The sequence below is a fragment of the Dama dama genome, chromosome 23 (assembly GCF_033118175.1).
Source record: "Dama dama isolate Ldn47 chromosome 23, ASM3311817v1, whole genome shotgun sequence".
NCBI lineage: Eukaryota > Metazoa > Chordata > Mammalia > Artiodactyla > Cervidae > Dama > Dama dama.
Window position 1 is genome coordinate 45,218,888 of NC_083703.1, and position 16,161 is coordinate 45,235,048.

The window sequence follows — 16,161 nt, forward strand, 5'->3', positions numbered from 1 at the left end:
ATTGGATACTTACCTCAGTTTTTCAGGCCTTTTGCTCTTTCTGTATATGTGGCACTTTTATTGCTAGTGGATTGAAGTCTTTTTGAAGATACGTGTATTTTTATATATTCTCCCGATCTTTGGTTTGCTTTTTCAGTTTTTTAACTTTTGATGCATCAAAGTCTTAATTTTGATGAGGTTAGTTTTTTTCCCTTTACAGTGGTACTTTTTGTATCCTATGTATGAAATCCTTGCCTATCCTAAAGTTGTGAGGATGTTCTTTTAGGTTTTCTTCCAGAAGTTTTCTGATTTCAGCTCATGAAGCTTTTCTTTTATCGTGTGAGATGCTAATCTGAGGTTCATCTCTCCCATGATCATCTTGGTCAAGATCTTCAGCACTGTTGGTTGAAAGACTTCACCACACTGCACTATCCAGGTGCCCTTGTGAGGGTCTGTTTCTAGAATTTCTGTAACGTTACGGTAACCCACTTTTTATCCTTATGCTGGTACCACACTGCATTGGTTATGGTAGCTTCATAAATCTTGAAATCAGGTAGTTTAGGTCTTGTGAATTTGTTTTTCAAATAAATACATTCTTACTTGAAAGATCAGTAATTACTTTCGCATAAAGAAAGAACATCTGAGTATGTCTTTCCTCCCCAGTGGGCAAAGCAAGGAACCTGAGAATTTGTACTTTATGTCTTATTGAAGATCTGTATTACTGTTTTAACTTAACTCATGAATTACTTGCATTTTGAAGTGTGTTCATGGTGAGATAGAATCTTCTCTCTTTAGTATCCCACTGTATTCAAAATTTCAAAAGCATGTTTCTCCAAACAAACTTAGCAGTTTCCCACTGGATGGTGGAGTCGGTGGAAACAGGAAGAGAAGTCATATTTTGATGCCTCGCTGGGTTGGTGCAGTGGCATGTCCTCCCCACAAGAGCATCTTACTGGCTTGGAGCAGGGCTGTGAGCACATTCTAGGCAGTGCAGGTGTCATATGCTTTTGATGTTTAAAAGTCCGCTTTTTTTTTTAACCATGAAAGAAAGTGAAAGTCACTCAGTCATGTCCGACTCTTTGCGACCCTATGGACTATGCAGTCCATGGAATTCTCCAGACAAGAATACTGGAGTGGGTAGCCTATCCCTTCTCCAGGGGATCTTCCCAACCCAGGGATTGAACCCAGGTCTCCTGCGTTGCAGGCAGATTCTTTGCTGACTGAGCTATCAGGGAATCCCATGTTATCCCTTTAATTTACATTTTTTTATCTTGTTATTCCTTTAATTAAAAAACAAAAGGCTTCCCTTATATTGCTTCCTGGGACTTGAGAAGGAGAATGCTGTTACTGCCAGCACCTGGGTCTTTATGTGGAGGTTGAGTGGAGCTGAGTGGTGGAGGCCTTCGCTACCTCAACGCGGCCTGTGGATCTGAGCTGAGTGCTATGGCCAGCAGGGAGGCTGTCCAGGTATCTCCCAGCCCAGCCCACCTCGCATCCTCAGTATCGCCGGCAACAACCCCACTCATCTTTGCTCACAACCTGCCCAAATTTATTACAGGTCAGGGGGCTGCCACTCACTTTGTGAGCCAAAAGCAGAGTCTTCACATTCTGGGGGACAACCTGAATTTGATTTTCTTTTTTTTTTTTTCTTAATTTTTTTATTAGTTGGAGGCTAATTACTTCACAACATTTCAGTGGGTTTTGTCATACATTGATATGAATCAGCCATGGATTTACACGTCTTCCCCATCCCAATCCCCGCTCCCACCTCCCTCTCCACCCGATTCCTCTCGAAACATCCCACCCTCGCCTTCTCCCACAGAGTTCAAAAGTCTGTTCTGTATTTCTGTGTCTCTTTTTCTGTTCTGCATATAGGGTTATCGTTACCATCTTTCTAAATTCCATATATATGTGTTAGTATGCTGTAATGTTCTTTGTCTTTCTGGCTTACTTCACTCTGTATAAGGGGCTCCAGCTTCATCCATCTCATTAGGACTGGTTCAAATGAATTCTTTTTAATGGCTGAGTAATATTCCATGGTGTATATGTACCACAGCTTCCTTATCCATTCATCTGCTGATGGGCATCTAGGTTGCTTCCATGTCCTGGCTATTATAAACAGTGCTGCGATGAACATTGGGGTGCACGTGTCTCTTTCAGATCTGGTTTCCTCAGTGTGTATGCCCAGAAGTGGGATTGCTGGGTCATATGGCAGTTCTATTTCCAGTTTTTTAAGAAATCTCCACACTGTTCTCCATAGCGGCTGTACTAGTTTGCATTCCCACCAACAGTGTAAGAGGGTTCCCTTTTCTCCACACCCTCTCCAGCATTTATTGCTTGTAGACTTTTGGATAGCAGCCATCCTGACTGGCGTGTAATGGTACCTCATTGTGGTTTTGATTTGCATTTCTCTAATAATGAGTGATGTTGAGCATCTCTTCATGTGTTTGTTAGCCATCTGTATGTCTTCTTTGGAGAAATGACTGTTTAGTTCTTTGGCCCATTTTTTGATTGGGTCATTTATTTTTCTGGAATTGAGCTTCAGGAGTTGCTTGTATATTTTTGAGATTAATCCTTTGTCTGTTTCTTCATTTGCTATTATTTTCTCCCAATCTGAGGGCTGTCTTTTCACCTTACTTATAGTTTCCTTTGTAGTGCAAAAGCTTTTAAGTTTCATTAGGTCCCATTTGTTTAGTTTTGCTTTTATTTCCAATATTCTGGGAGGTGGGTCATAGAGGATCTTGCTGTGATTTATGTCGGAGAGTGTTTTGCCTATGTTCTCCTCTAGGAGTTTTATAGTTTCTGGTCTTACATTTAGATCTTTAATCCATTTTGAGTTTATTTTTGTGTATGGTGTTAGAAAGTGTTCTAGTTTCATTCTTTTACAAGTGGTTGACCAGTTTTCCCAGCACCACTTGTTAAAGAGGTTGTCTTTTTTCCATTGTATATCCTTGCCTCCTTTGTCAAAGATAAGGTGTCCATAGGTTCGTGGATTTATCTCTGGGCTTTCTATTCTGTTCCATTGATCTATATTTCTGTCTTTGTGCCAGTACCATACTGTCTTGATGACTGTGGCTTTGTAGTAGAGTCTGAAGTCAGGCAGGTTGATTCCTCCAGTTCCATTCTTCTTTCTCAAGATTACTTTGGCTATTCGAGGTTTTTTGTATTTCCATACAAATTGTGAAATTCTTTGGTCTAGTTCTGTGAAAAATACCATTGGTAGCTTGATAGGGATTGCATTGAATCTATAGACTGCTTTGGGTAGAATAGCCATTTTGACAATATTGATTCTTCCAATCCATGAACACGGTATGTTTCTCCATCTGTTTGTGTCCTCTTTGATTTCTTTCATCAGTGTTTTATAGTTTTCTATGTATAGGTCTTTTGTTTCTTTAGGTAGATATACTCCTAAATATTTTATTCTTTTTGTTGCAATGGTGAATGGTATTGTTTCCTTAATTTCTCTTTCTGTTTTTTCATTGTTAGTATATAAGAATGCAAGGGATTTCTGTGTGTTAATTTTATATCCTGCAACTTTACTATATTCATTGATTAGCTCTAGTAATTTTCTGGTAGAGTCTTTAGGGTTTTCTATGTAGAGGATCATGTCATCTGCAAACAGTGAGAGTTTCACTTCTTCTTTTCCTATCTGGATTCCTTTTACTTCTTTTTCTGCTCTGATTGCTGTGGCCAAAACTTCCAACACTATGTTGAATAGTAGTGGTGAGAGTGGGCATCCTTGTCTTGTTCCTGATTTCAGGGGAAATGCTTTCAATTTTTCACCATTGAGGGTGATGCTTGCTGTGGGTTTGTCATATATAGCTTTTATTATGTTGAGATATGTTCCTTCTATTCCTGCTTTCTGGAGAGTTTTAATCATAAATGGGTGTTGAATTTTGTCAAAGGCTTTCTCTGCATCTATTGAGATAATCATATGGTTTTTATCTTTCAATTTGTTAATGTGGTGTATTACATTGATTGATTTGCGGATATTGAAGAATCCTTGCATTCCTGGGATAAAGCCCACTTGGTCATGGTGTATGATTTTTTTAATATGTTGTTGGATTCTGTTTGCTAGAATTTTGTTAAGGATATTTGCATCTATGTTCATCAGTGATATTGGCCTGTAGTTTTCTTTTTTTGTGGCATCTTTGTCTGGTTTTGGAATTAGGGTGATGGTGGCCTCATAGAATGAGTTTGGAAGTTTACCTTCTTCTGCAATTTTCTGGAAGAGTTTGAGTAAGATAGGTGTTAGCTCTTCTCTAAATTTTTGGTAGAATTCAGCTGTGAAGCCATCTGGTCCTGGGCTTTTGTTTGCTGGAAGATTTTTGATTACAGTTTCGATTTCCTTGCCTGTGATGGGTCTGTTAAGATCTTCTATTTCTTCCTGGTTCAGTTTTGGAAAGGTATACTTTTCTAAGAATTTGTCCATTTCATCCAAGTTGTCCATTTTATTGGCATAGAGCTGCTGGTAGTAGTCTTTTATGATCCTTTGTATTTCAGTGTTGTCTGTTGTGATCTCTCCATTTTCATTTCTAATTTTGCTAATTTGGTTCTTCTCTGTTTCTTAATGAGTCTTGCTAATGGTTTGTCAATTTTGTTTATTTTTTCAAAAAACCAGCTTTTAGCTTTGTTGATTTTTGCTATGGTCTCTTTAGTTTCTATTGCATTTATTTCTGCCTTAATTTTTAAGATTTCTTTCCTTCTGCTAACCCTGGGGTTCTTCATTTCTTCCTTCTCTAATTGCTTTAGGTGTAGAGTTAGGTTATTTATTTGGCTTTTTTCTTGTTTCTTGATGTAAGCCTGTAATGCTATGAACCTTCCCCTTAGCACTGCTTTTACAGTGTCCCATAGGTTTTGGGTTGTTGTGTTTTCATTTTCATTCGTTTCTATACATATTTTGATTTCTTTTTTGATTTCTTCTATGATTTGTTGGTTATTCAGAAGTGTGTTATTTAGCCTCCATGTGTTTGAATTTTTAACAATTTTTTTCCTGTAATTGAGATCTAATCTTACTGCACTGTGGTCAGAAAAGATGACTGGAATGATTTCAATTTTTTTGAATTTTCCAAGACTAGATTTATGGCCCAGGATGTGATCTATTCTGGAGAAGGTTTCGTGTGCACTTGAGAAAAAGGTGAAGTTGATTGTTTTGGGGTGAAATGTCCTATAGATATCAATTAGGTCTAGCTGGTCCATTGTGTCATTTAAGGTTTGTGTTTCCTTGTTAATTTTCTGTTTAGCTGATCTATCCATAGTTGTGAGTGGGGTATTAAAGTCTCCCACTATTATTGTGTTACTATTAATTTCCTCTTTCATACTCGTTAGCGTTTGCCGTACATATTGCGGTGCTCCTATGTTGGGTGCATATATATTTATAATTGTTATATCTTCTTGGATTGATCCTTTGATCATTATGTAGTGTCCTTCTTTGTCTCTTTTCACAGCCTTTACTTGAAAGTCTATTTTATCTGATATGAGTATTGCGACTCCTGCTTTCTTTTGGTCTCCATTTGCATGAAATATTTTTTTCCAGCCCTTCACTTTTAGTCTGTATGTGTCTCTTGTTTTGAGGTGGGTCTCTTGTAGACAGCATATATAGGGGTCTTGTTTTTGTATCCATTCAGCCAATCTTTGTCTTTTGGTTGGGGCATTCAACCCATTTACCTTTAAGGTAATTATTGATAGGTGTGGTCCCGTTGCCATTTACTTTGTTGTTTTGGGTTCACGTTTATACAGCCTTTCTGCATTTCCTGTCTAGAGAAGATCCTTTAGCATTTGTTGAAGAGCTGGTTTGGTGGTGCTGAATTCTCTCAGCTTTTGCTTATCTGTAAAGTTTTTGAATTTTCCTTCATATCTGAATGAGATCCTTGCTGGATACAGTAATCTAGGTTGTAGGTTATTCTCTTTCATTACTTTCAGAACGTCCTGCCATTCCCTTCTGGCCTGGAGGGTTTCTATTGATAGATCAGCTGTTATCCTTATGGGAATCCCTTTGTGTGTTATTTGTTGTTTCTCCCTTGCTGCTTTTAAGATTTGTTCTTTGTGTTTGATCTTTGTTAATTTGATTAATATGTGTCTTGGGGTGTTTCGCCTTGGGTTTATCCTGTTTGGGACTCTCTGGGTTTCTTGGACTTGGGTGGCTATTTCCTTCCCCATTTTAGGGAAGTTTTCAGCTATTATCTCCTCCAGTATTTTCTCATGGCCTTTCTTTTGGTCTTCTTCTTCTGGGACTCCTATGATTCGAATGTTGGGGCGTTTCACATTGTCCCAGAGGTCCCTGAGGTTGTCCTCATTTCTTTTGATCCTTTTTTCTTTTTTCCTCTCTGCTTCATTTATTTCCACTATTTTATCTTCTACCTCACTTGTCCTATCTTCTGCCTCCATTATTCTACTCTTGGTTCCCTCCAAAGTGTTTTTGATCTCATTCATTGCATTGTTCATTTTTAATTGACTCTTTTTTATTTCTTCTAGGTCTTTATTAAACATTTCTTGTATCTTTTCAATCTTTGTCTCCAGGCTATTTATCTGTAACTCCATTTTGTTTTCAAGATTTTGGATCATTTTTATTATCATTATTCTAAATTCTTTTTCAGGTAGATTCCCTATCTCCTCCTCTTTTGTTTGACTTGGTGGGCATTTTTCATGTTCCTTTACCTGTTGGGTATTTCTTTGCCTTTTCATCTTGTTTAGATTGCTGTGTCCGGAGTGGGCTTTCTGTATTCTGGAGGTCTGTGGTTCCTTTTTATTGTGGAGGATTTATCCAGTGGGTGGGGTTAGACGATTGGCTTGTCAAGGTTTCCTGGTTAGGGAAGCTTGCGTCAGTGTTCTGGTGCGTGGAACTTGATTTCTTCTCTTTGGAGAGCAATGGAGTTCCCAGTAATGAGTTTTGAGATGGGTCTATGTGTTAGGTGTGACCTTGAGCAGCCTGTATGTTGACGTTCAGGGCTATGTTCCTGCGTTGCTGGAGAATTTCCGTGGTATGTCTTGCTCTAAAACTTACTGGCTCTTGGGTGGTGGTTGGTTTCAGTGTAGGTATGGAGGCTTTTGGACAGTCACTTATTACTTAAAGTTCCATGTAGTCAGGAGTTTTCTGGTGTTCTTAGGTTTTGGGCTTAAGTTTCCTGCCTCTGGATTTCAGTTTCATTCTTCCTGTAGTCTTTGTAGGTGTCTGACATACGGAGAACACTCTGGGAACAGACAGCTGCGTAGATCTGTCTCTCTCCTCTTGAGTCCCCCTTTTTCTCCTCCTGCTCATCTCTATCTCCCTCCTCCCTTTTCTCCTCTTCATGTAACTCTGTGAACCTCTCTGGGTGTCCCTAAAGGGGGAGAATCTTTTCGCCATTAACCTAGAAGTTTTATTATCAGTGCTGAATTTGATTTTCAAAGTCTCCCTTGAGGCATTTTCAGGGTGTGATCACATAGGCCCTGTGAACAGTCACATGGGATGCCCTGAGGCCGCAGACTGGGGTAGATAGTCCTCAGTGGGAAAAAAACGGTATCTTGACTGAAAGCCTAGAGAAATAACCACGTATATCGATCGACAACCTAGGGAACCAATTTCCCAAAAAGCTACAGACAGAGCAAGTCTTTCTCATCCCAACAACTCACGTCGCCCTTGAATCGCAGCCCCCAGCAGCCATGTAGGAATGTCCTCATGTCTCCATGTCTGTGATCAGCTCAGCTTCTTTTAAGAAAGACGGATGTCCTGTTTTCATGGGAGTCAGACCATCCGCTGATGGACACGATCTCAGCTTCTCGCTGACTCAAGCGCTTGGTTTCTGTGAGGCTCCATCATCGCCCTCACCTCTGTCTCCTGCTCCCTGCACAGGCGTCCCCCCTGCTCTAGCCTGTCTGCCACTGAAGCACCATGCTCCCTTGACTAACCCCGCTCCGTGTTGCTCTTCTGGGCAAAGCTCTTGGAAGAGCTTCCAGGCTGCGTCTCCAAGGCCCCTTTCTCTCCTGACCCTGTCCTCCAGCCTTCTTTTTGCTTTCCCTGCACGTTCTCATGACCACGATGCCAGTGGCTTCCAGCTCCACCTATGTGCCTACAATAGTCACATTCATACCCCTCCCCAGGGAATTAGTCTGGATTCTCACCTGAGATTGAAAACTCCTTGTATTATACTTTATAATCTTGCACTTGGATTTCCCCACATTGTCTACCAGTATGTCTTCATTAAAATAAAAATATATATGAATGTTCTTTTTTTTTTTTTTTTTTTAAAAAAGATGACTTTCCTCTAAGCCTGTGGGACTGTTTTGAACACATAATTACAATTTAGGGAAAATGATTTCAGACATTAAAAGCCCCACATCTTTTCCATTGTTTCTAAATTCAGACCCAGCGGCTTCATGAAGTTGAAGTGTTTGGGACAGCTGCGCGTATCCAGCCTTATACATCCAAGGTTCACGAGAGGAGGTCTTCTCTGATCAGCCCCCTCAGGCATCTCATCTGGGCCGCAGTTGTTTATTGGGTTTTTAACTGGATGTTAGTCATGTCTTTAAAAATATACGAAGCTGCTTTCGCCTTTAATAATTTTATGAGGACCACAGAAAGGATTAGTTGGGGTTTATGAATCTGGAATTATCCCATGGACTCTGTAATTTGTTTGTGATTATATATTTATGTATATTTTAAAAGTTAGCATTGTAAAGTGAAAATGAAAGTCGCTCAATCATGTCCGACTCTTTGTGTCCCATGGACTGCACAGTCCATGAAATTCTCCAGGCTGGAATTCTGGAGTGGGTAGCCTTTCCTTTCTCCAGGGGATCTTCCCAACCCAGGGATCGAACCCAGGTCTCCCTCATTGCAGGCAGATTCTTTACCAGTTGATCCACAATATTTGAGCCCCACACCATATTTTGAAATTATTGTTATTTAACAACTATTTTAGAATAAATAATTTAAGTTATTGTTATTTGAATTATTTGTTAACAACTAAGAAGTAGAGTATTTCGCCTAAAATGAGGATTTCCGGTTTCTTGTGAAGAACCAGGCAGTTTTGGTTGGTATTTCCTTCCCCAGAGCAGTAATCCAGAAGTGCTGAGAACCCCGTGTTCCTCCATCGGGTTGGCGGGAGTCCCAGGCTTGCTTCCCATATTTGCTAGGAGACCACCAGCTGTGATGCTACTTTTCTTTTTCCTCCTGAGCAATCTCGGGCCTTGAATTGGTAAATTCTGGCTCCTGCAAAGTGTTCTGTTCCAGCACCAATGTACCACTGCTCAGTCTTGCCTGCCGACATGTATCAGGCAGTGAGTGATGGACAGGTGCATCCCGTCCCTGAGGTTTGTTCCTACTTGTCCTGCGAAGGGTCCGAACTCAGAGAAGGTCACCTGCTCTGTTCTGTGTGCCACCAAGTGCTGCTTCTCTTGGCAGCATTAGCTGAGTGTGGTTTCAGGTTTTCTGAGAAGGGGAAGCTTGCATAGCGTTTCTTAGCTTTGGGCAGGAAGAACGCACTCTTCGTTTGGGAGGTTGCGTGCTCCCGAGAATGAGAATGTCTTCCCTCCTGGCAGGAGGTACGCCTGTGCTGCACTCTCAGGTGTCCCCCGAGCTTCCCTGTGTCAGGTCGTGTGCGTCTGTGAGTGAGGAACAAATGGTGTTCTTGCCCCAAAAGAAATTACCTGGTGGTCTCCGTCTCTCCTCCTCTTTCTTACAAATTTGACCCCATGAGAGGTGAAGAGATGTGATACGTTTTTATTCCAGTTATGTTTTTAATCATTATGGCTTCCTGATCTTCTATTCTGTTGTATTCCGGAATGTAATGTGACTACCCCCATTGATGAACAAAAGCATTTCAACTTTTTCTTTCTATGAAAGGTTTGAATTCATTTTGAATTTATCAGACCTGCAAACATTTTGAAGATAGTAAAGCAAGAACATTCCTCCCTCCCCCCACCTTGTTTATTTAAAGTGCATGTGCATGGTTGTTTTGAGTGTCTTTGAGATGCAGAATTAAGGTTTTTACAGTTCTGTCACTGTAATAGTATTATTTTCCAGGAAAAACACAGCATTTTTGACTTCTAGATATGGCCATTTAATTATCCATGGCCTGGAAGCCAGTTTTTATCAGACTCAGTTCTGATGGCCGATTAAGATCCATAGCCACCATTATTTAGGGTTTTCGTAAGTGCTGGCTGATGTGAGAGTAGAATGCTTAGATTCCCTAGCAGAAAAGAATTATAGGTTGTTTTAATATTATCAGCAAACATGCCTGTGAATATTTAGCCTTCAGACAGCAGAAGCTCTGTGAGAAAAACATGACCACACTTGGAAATAGATCCTGTTACTGTAATGGTGTCAATCTGTCTTTCCATTAATAACTCAGTCAAGAGCATGTTTCCTTTGTAAGCATTCCAGATGGATTCCACAGAAGAATACCAGGTTGATTCAACAGCAGTGTCATATGAAGACAAAGCAGCATACGCTGACTCCCCTTCTCTCACCCAGGAGGCTGCCGGCCCCGGGACTGGTCGAACTCTTCTCCAAGGGAATATCTGCACCATGGGGATCTTCTCAGCCAGGGGCGTGTGATGGGACTAAAAAACCACAAAAACTATTAAGTGCTGTGTTCTCTTTCCATCCTCCTACCGCCCGCCCCCCACCACCCCCCACCAACTCCCTGGTTTGTAATTACTCAGTAAATTCCAGTGATTGGTAGCTTCGTAACAAAAGAACAGTTCAGTCTGCCTGTGGGTGCGACCTTGGCTCTCAGGATGGAGGGTGCTGGCCCCTGGGCAGAAGCTGGCAGAATTTTCAGAGATTGTATGTCTTGGGTTATGCTTCTTGCCACAGACTGCAATTCCAGGGCTATAAGGAGTCTTTACATCATCTTATCTGATTGTTTTGGATTTCCTTCTCTTTGTTTTCCATCCAGAAAAACGGACTTCGTGTGTGCCTTAGCTTGTCCCAGTATGAGTTCCCTTCCACTGTGACCACAAGGGTCAGGCCTGTCCTAGAGATGCTGTGATAAGGCATCCTTCCTGGCTGCATCTCTTGAGGTGGACTAGCTAATGCAGAAACGGCAGGTCCGTGCTGAGACCCAGCTGGTGTCCGCTCCAGCTGGTGGTGACTGTCCAGGCGTGGGCCTCGAGATGCTCTTCCAGCTGCTTCGAGGCCTCTCCTCCGCGCCCGCCTGCCTGATGGTGCTGGGGGAGGGAGGAGGTGGACCGGGGCTTCTCCCGCCTGCAGCCAGGGAGAGTCACACAGCCCTGCACACATTTCATTCCTCAGTACTAGTCACAGGGCCTCTGGACTGCGTGAGCCGAGAACTCTCTTGTGTGCGCCCAGGAGGAAAGGCTGTGGATTGAGGCCTGGTGAAGGCACGGTGCTGTGTGTGTGTTTGGGAGGAGGGCACTGCAGGGGCGCGCCCGAGCGTGAGCCCCCGGGCGGCCTGAGTCCTGGGGTGGAGGTGCTGCACACTCACCCTAGCCCCGAGCAGTGCAGCTCCCAGTGACTGCTGCTCTAGACAAGCCCAGCCAACAACGGATGCTTTCGGTTTGCCAACATTCCACATAAACTAGTGAATACAGCCACTTAATAAGAACTGAGGATTTACACACTCTTTTAAAGAACCAATTTGGTTTTCAGCGTGTGTAATATGTAACCTTGCACAGACCTTATTGCAGGTTAAAGTGAAAGTGGAGGTAGAAAACCATCACGTATTTTTTGTCTGGTCACCGCTAAGTCTCCCAGCATAGACAGGCACGTGGGCTGATCTGCAGGCAACCAGTGGTGTGGCCTTCCCCACACCATCAGCTTTTCTTTTTTGCTCCTCTCCTCATTTGTTTTCTGACCATAAAATTTTGTGATAATTTGAAATTGCCAACAGTATTAGGAAGATGAAAAGATGATGGACTTCCCTGGTGGCTCAGAGGGTAAAGCATCTGCCTGCAGTGCGGGAGACCTGCGTTCGAAACCCGGGTTAGGAAGATCCCCTAGAGGAGAAAATGGCAACCCACTCCAGTACTGTTGCTTGGAAAATTCCATGGACAGAGGAGCCTGGTAGGCTACAGTCCATGGGATCACCATGGGTCACACACGACTAAGCAACTTCACTTTAAAAAGATGAAATACTCAATATTTAGTTTGTTTCTTTCTATTCATGTATGTTTGTATGCCTGTATTTATATACATATGTGTATATTTAAACAAACTTAAGGCTGATTTATGTTATCTTGTCTTACATGTTTTACTTAACATAAAAATATCTAAATTATATTTCCATCCATTGACTGTTTCTTGAAAACATGATGAAAGTGAAAGTGTTACTTGCTCAGTCTTATCCGACTCTTTGCGACCTCATGTACTGTAGCCCACCAGACTTCTCTGTCCATGGGATTCTCTAGGCAAGAATACTGGAGTGGGTTGCCATTTCCTCCTCCAGGGAATCTTCCCAAACCAGGGATCAAACCCAGGTCTCCTGCATTGCAGGGAGATTCTTTACCATCTGAGCCACCAGGGATTAGGATTGAATTCCATGTAGTTAATCAATAACACTGTGTTATTGATTCTTTCAGTGAGGTAAGGAATAAGGTTTTATAAAGGAAGGAAATGAAATACGAATTTCAACCATATTTGTTATTTTCATTTTACTAGAGGAACAAAAGACTGTTTTGCAAAAGTGTCATTACAAGTCACATTTAATGAAATTCTCACTAAAGTTGACATAACTTGGTTGAAATTTTAATAGCTGTAGACAGTTTTTCTACAAAATATCTTCGAAACTTCTTTGAAAGGCCAATTTTCACTTTTTAAAAAGCTAAAACATTCCTTTTGGGGGAGAAATGGAAAACATTGTCAGTCTTCATATATTAAAACCTGCGCTTGACTGAAAAAATAAATAAATAAAGGAGAAAAAAATAAATAAATAAAACCTGCGCTTGACGTTATTTTTTCTCAGAGCAAATCAGACAGATTTCTGCTGCAAGGCCTGCTCTTGGCCTGGGAGCCAGCCTCCCAGGACCCCGACTCACTGACGGCATGTAGACCTGAGCCGAGCTCCGCACCCTTCCAGTCCCACTGGGAGCCTGGGGTCCTCCCTTCCACCCCATGTTCCCAGGACCTCACAGACCACCCTCTCCCCACCCCTGTTGGAGCAGCTCTCAGCTTCTGTTCCGAGAGAACCTATTTTGCTCCCCAGCACGCTCACAGGCACACACACAGGTGCACACAGGAGTGTGCACACATGTGCACACATGCACAGACACAGGCGGAAGAACATACGTGCACACGTGCAGCCACATGGACACACATGTGCTCACTCCCACGCAGAGGCATACACTCTTAGGCACATGCAGCTAAGACTGCTCAGGGCACTTCTCCCACATCAAAGCGAGCTATGTGATGGGCTCCCTGAGCTGGAATTCAGAATTAGTATCAATACAGATATAATGTGGTGAGTGATCAGTTCTGTAAAACCATTTGGGCGTCGCTGCTTTGAACACTTGAAGTACCTCAGTGAGCAGTTTGTCATTGTATGAGCCTTGGAATTCGTAGTGACAAGGCTAAGGACTTGGCAGCATGGTGGCCATCCATGTTGTTCTTCTCAGAGCAGAGCTGTCAGTGTAGAGAGCCCCTCACGTACTGAGAGCTTTAAAGGCTCAGATTCCGCTGCAGGATGTGTTAGAGTATCCAGTCCTCCATTAAGGGAGGGGATGGAAGAGAAGTGGATGGGACTTTAGCTCATCCCTTTCAAATCACCACTGCTGCCATCCAGCTCAGGGGAGCTTCTCGGTTTCCAAGTGGGTCACTCAGCCAGGTCACTTGGCCTCTCTGACCCTTGTTTTCTCAACCTGAAATGGGAATGATATGAAAATCCTCCCAGCAGGATTGGAACGCTGAGAGCACACAGTCCATCTGGAAGGTCTTGGGAAGCTGAAATGCTCACAGGGAAGGAGACGGCTCCGAGGTGCCTCCATGTTGATGTGGCTGTGTACCTCCCCTGTTTCCTCTACAACGTCCTCTTGTGAAGAGCTGCAGAGGAAGCGCTGTCAGAGCACTATTTGTAATGGACTCACAGGCCATAAAAACACTGAGCTGGATTCTCATGCCCTACCCAAGCCCTTGTCCTTACCTGGACTTCCTGTGTCTCCAGGGAGATGCCTGGCTGACCTCAGAGAGCCCTTCAGTATTTGCAGAGGCTGTTAGTGCTCATGGTGACTACAGCCATGAAATCAGAAGATCATCACTTTTTGGCAAGAAAGCTATGAGAAACCTGGACAGTGTGTTAAAAAGCAGAGACATCACTTTGCCAACAAAGATCTGTATAGTCAAGGCTATGGTCTTTCCAGTAGTCATGTATGGATATGAGAGCTGGACCGTAAAGAAAGCAGAGCACCAAAGCATTGATGTGTTTGAACTCTGGTGTTGGAGAAGACTCTTGAGAGTTCCTTGGACAGCAAGGAGATCAACCCAGTCAATGTTAAAGAAAATCGACCCTAAATACTCATTGGAAGGATGAATGCTGAAGCTGAAGCTCCAATACTTTGGCCACTTGACACTAAGGGCTAACTCATCGGAAAAGACTCTGATGCTGGAAAATATTGAAGGCAGAAAGAGAAGAGGGCAACAGAGGATGAGATGTTTGGATTGCATCACCAATTCAATGGACATGAACTTGGGCAAACTCTGGGAGGTGGGAAGGGTCAGGGAATCCTGGTGGGTTGCAAGTCCATGGAGTCACAAAGAGTCTGACATGACTTGGAAACTGAACAACAACAGTTAGTGCTGATCTTCAGAGGTGGTTACTGTCATTTGATGAGAAGGTGGGCAGGCCTGAATGCTCAAGTAGCTGAGACCAAGGCCTCCCACTGCACAGTAACTACTTCTCCAGTTCAGGTTTCCCAGTCAAGATACTGTACCCATCACAGGAGTTTGGTGGATGATTAACAAGATCCCTGAGATGCCCTAAGGTGGTGTCCACTGCTCCATCCAAATCTCTGTGCTTTGCTAAGGCTTCCGGAGGACAGGCAATTGTAAACTGCAGTGAGGGCTTCTACAGGCGGCTTCCCCACCAGCCCCCAGGTCCTGTCACCCCAGGACACTGTAGCCTGGAAGAGAAGCAGACTTCCCTGAAGTTGGAATGCTCATGCTGCATTTCACACAGTTTTGTATAGTAACAGTAACAATAACAGCCAGAATTTACTGATTGCCTCTCATGGGCCAAGCCCTGCCTCTAGTAAGTTCTTTGCAGACAAGATGATTCATTGTTACCAAAGCTCTGTAAGTTGTATTTACTTTATTTTTTACCTGCATTTTACAGATGAGAAAGCTAAGACTGAAGTTTAGAGAAATAAAGCAACTTCCTAGAAGTCGTATTTATAAATACAGATTCATGTGAATAAGATGCTTAGGTGACTTTATTTTTAAGACAAATGGTAAATTATTTGCATAGAAGAGACTAGTTTGAATTATTTACCTGTTCACGTGTTCCTTTTGTTTATTGTCTGCACAGAGATCTGAATTGCTTTGGTAGAGGTCCTGACTGGGGCAGTCAGCACTTTGAGCTGCATCCCGTCCTACAGAAAAGCGGGCAAGGGGTAGGGACAGGGGAGGGGGGCGTGGGGGTGTTGAGGGCAGGGGCTCCCTTTGTACTTGGGGACAGCCTCCCAGAGTTACACTCACTCACAGGCTTCCGGAAGCCAAAGGAGCAGAAGTCAGGAGGGAGATGGTGCCCCAGGAGCGTCAGGCCTCCTCCCTCTTCTGTGGCTTCCCCCCTCTCATCTTCTTCCTTCTCCCTCCGAGCTGTCCCTGAAATGAGTGAGAACATGTAGACTGTCTCTGTATGGCAATAAGGCAATGAGTGTTAAACTCTTAAGTAAAACAGGTTCATACCCTTTGAATCAGAATTTCCACCTCATTCTACTTCAGAAAGCAAAGCAGGCAAAGAAATACATTCAGACATGTTCGTTCATCATCACACTGCTTATATGAATACAGAATATTAAAATATGAGAAGTGGCTTAATACAGCACAGACCTGTCATTTTGCCATCCCATGGATTCAGAGTCTGTCATGACTCTCACTGTGTTAAACTCAAGGTGGCTCCTCTCTGGAGACTGGGGGGACCACCTGTTTCCTTGCCTTTTACATTTTCTCAAAGTCACCACATTCTGTGGCTTGTGGCCGCTTCCTCTGTCTTCAGAACTGGCCTTTCTTAGTCCGCCTTCATTCACTTTTAT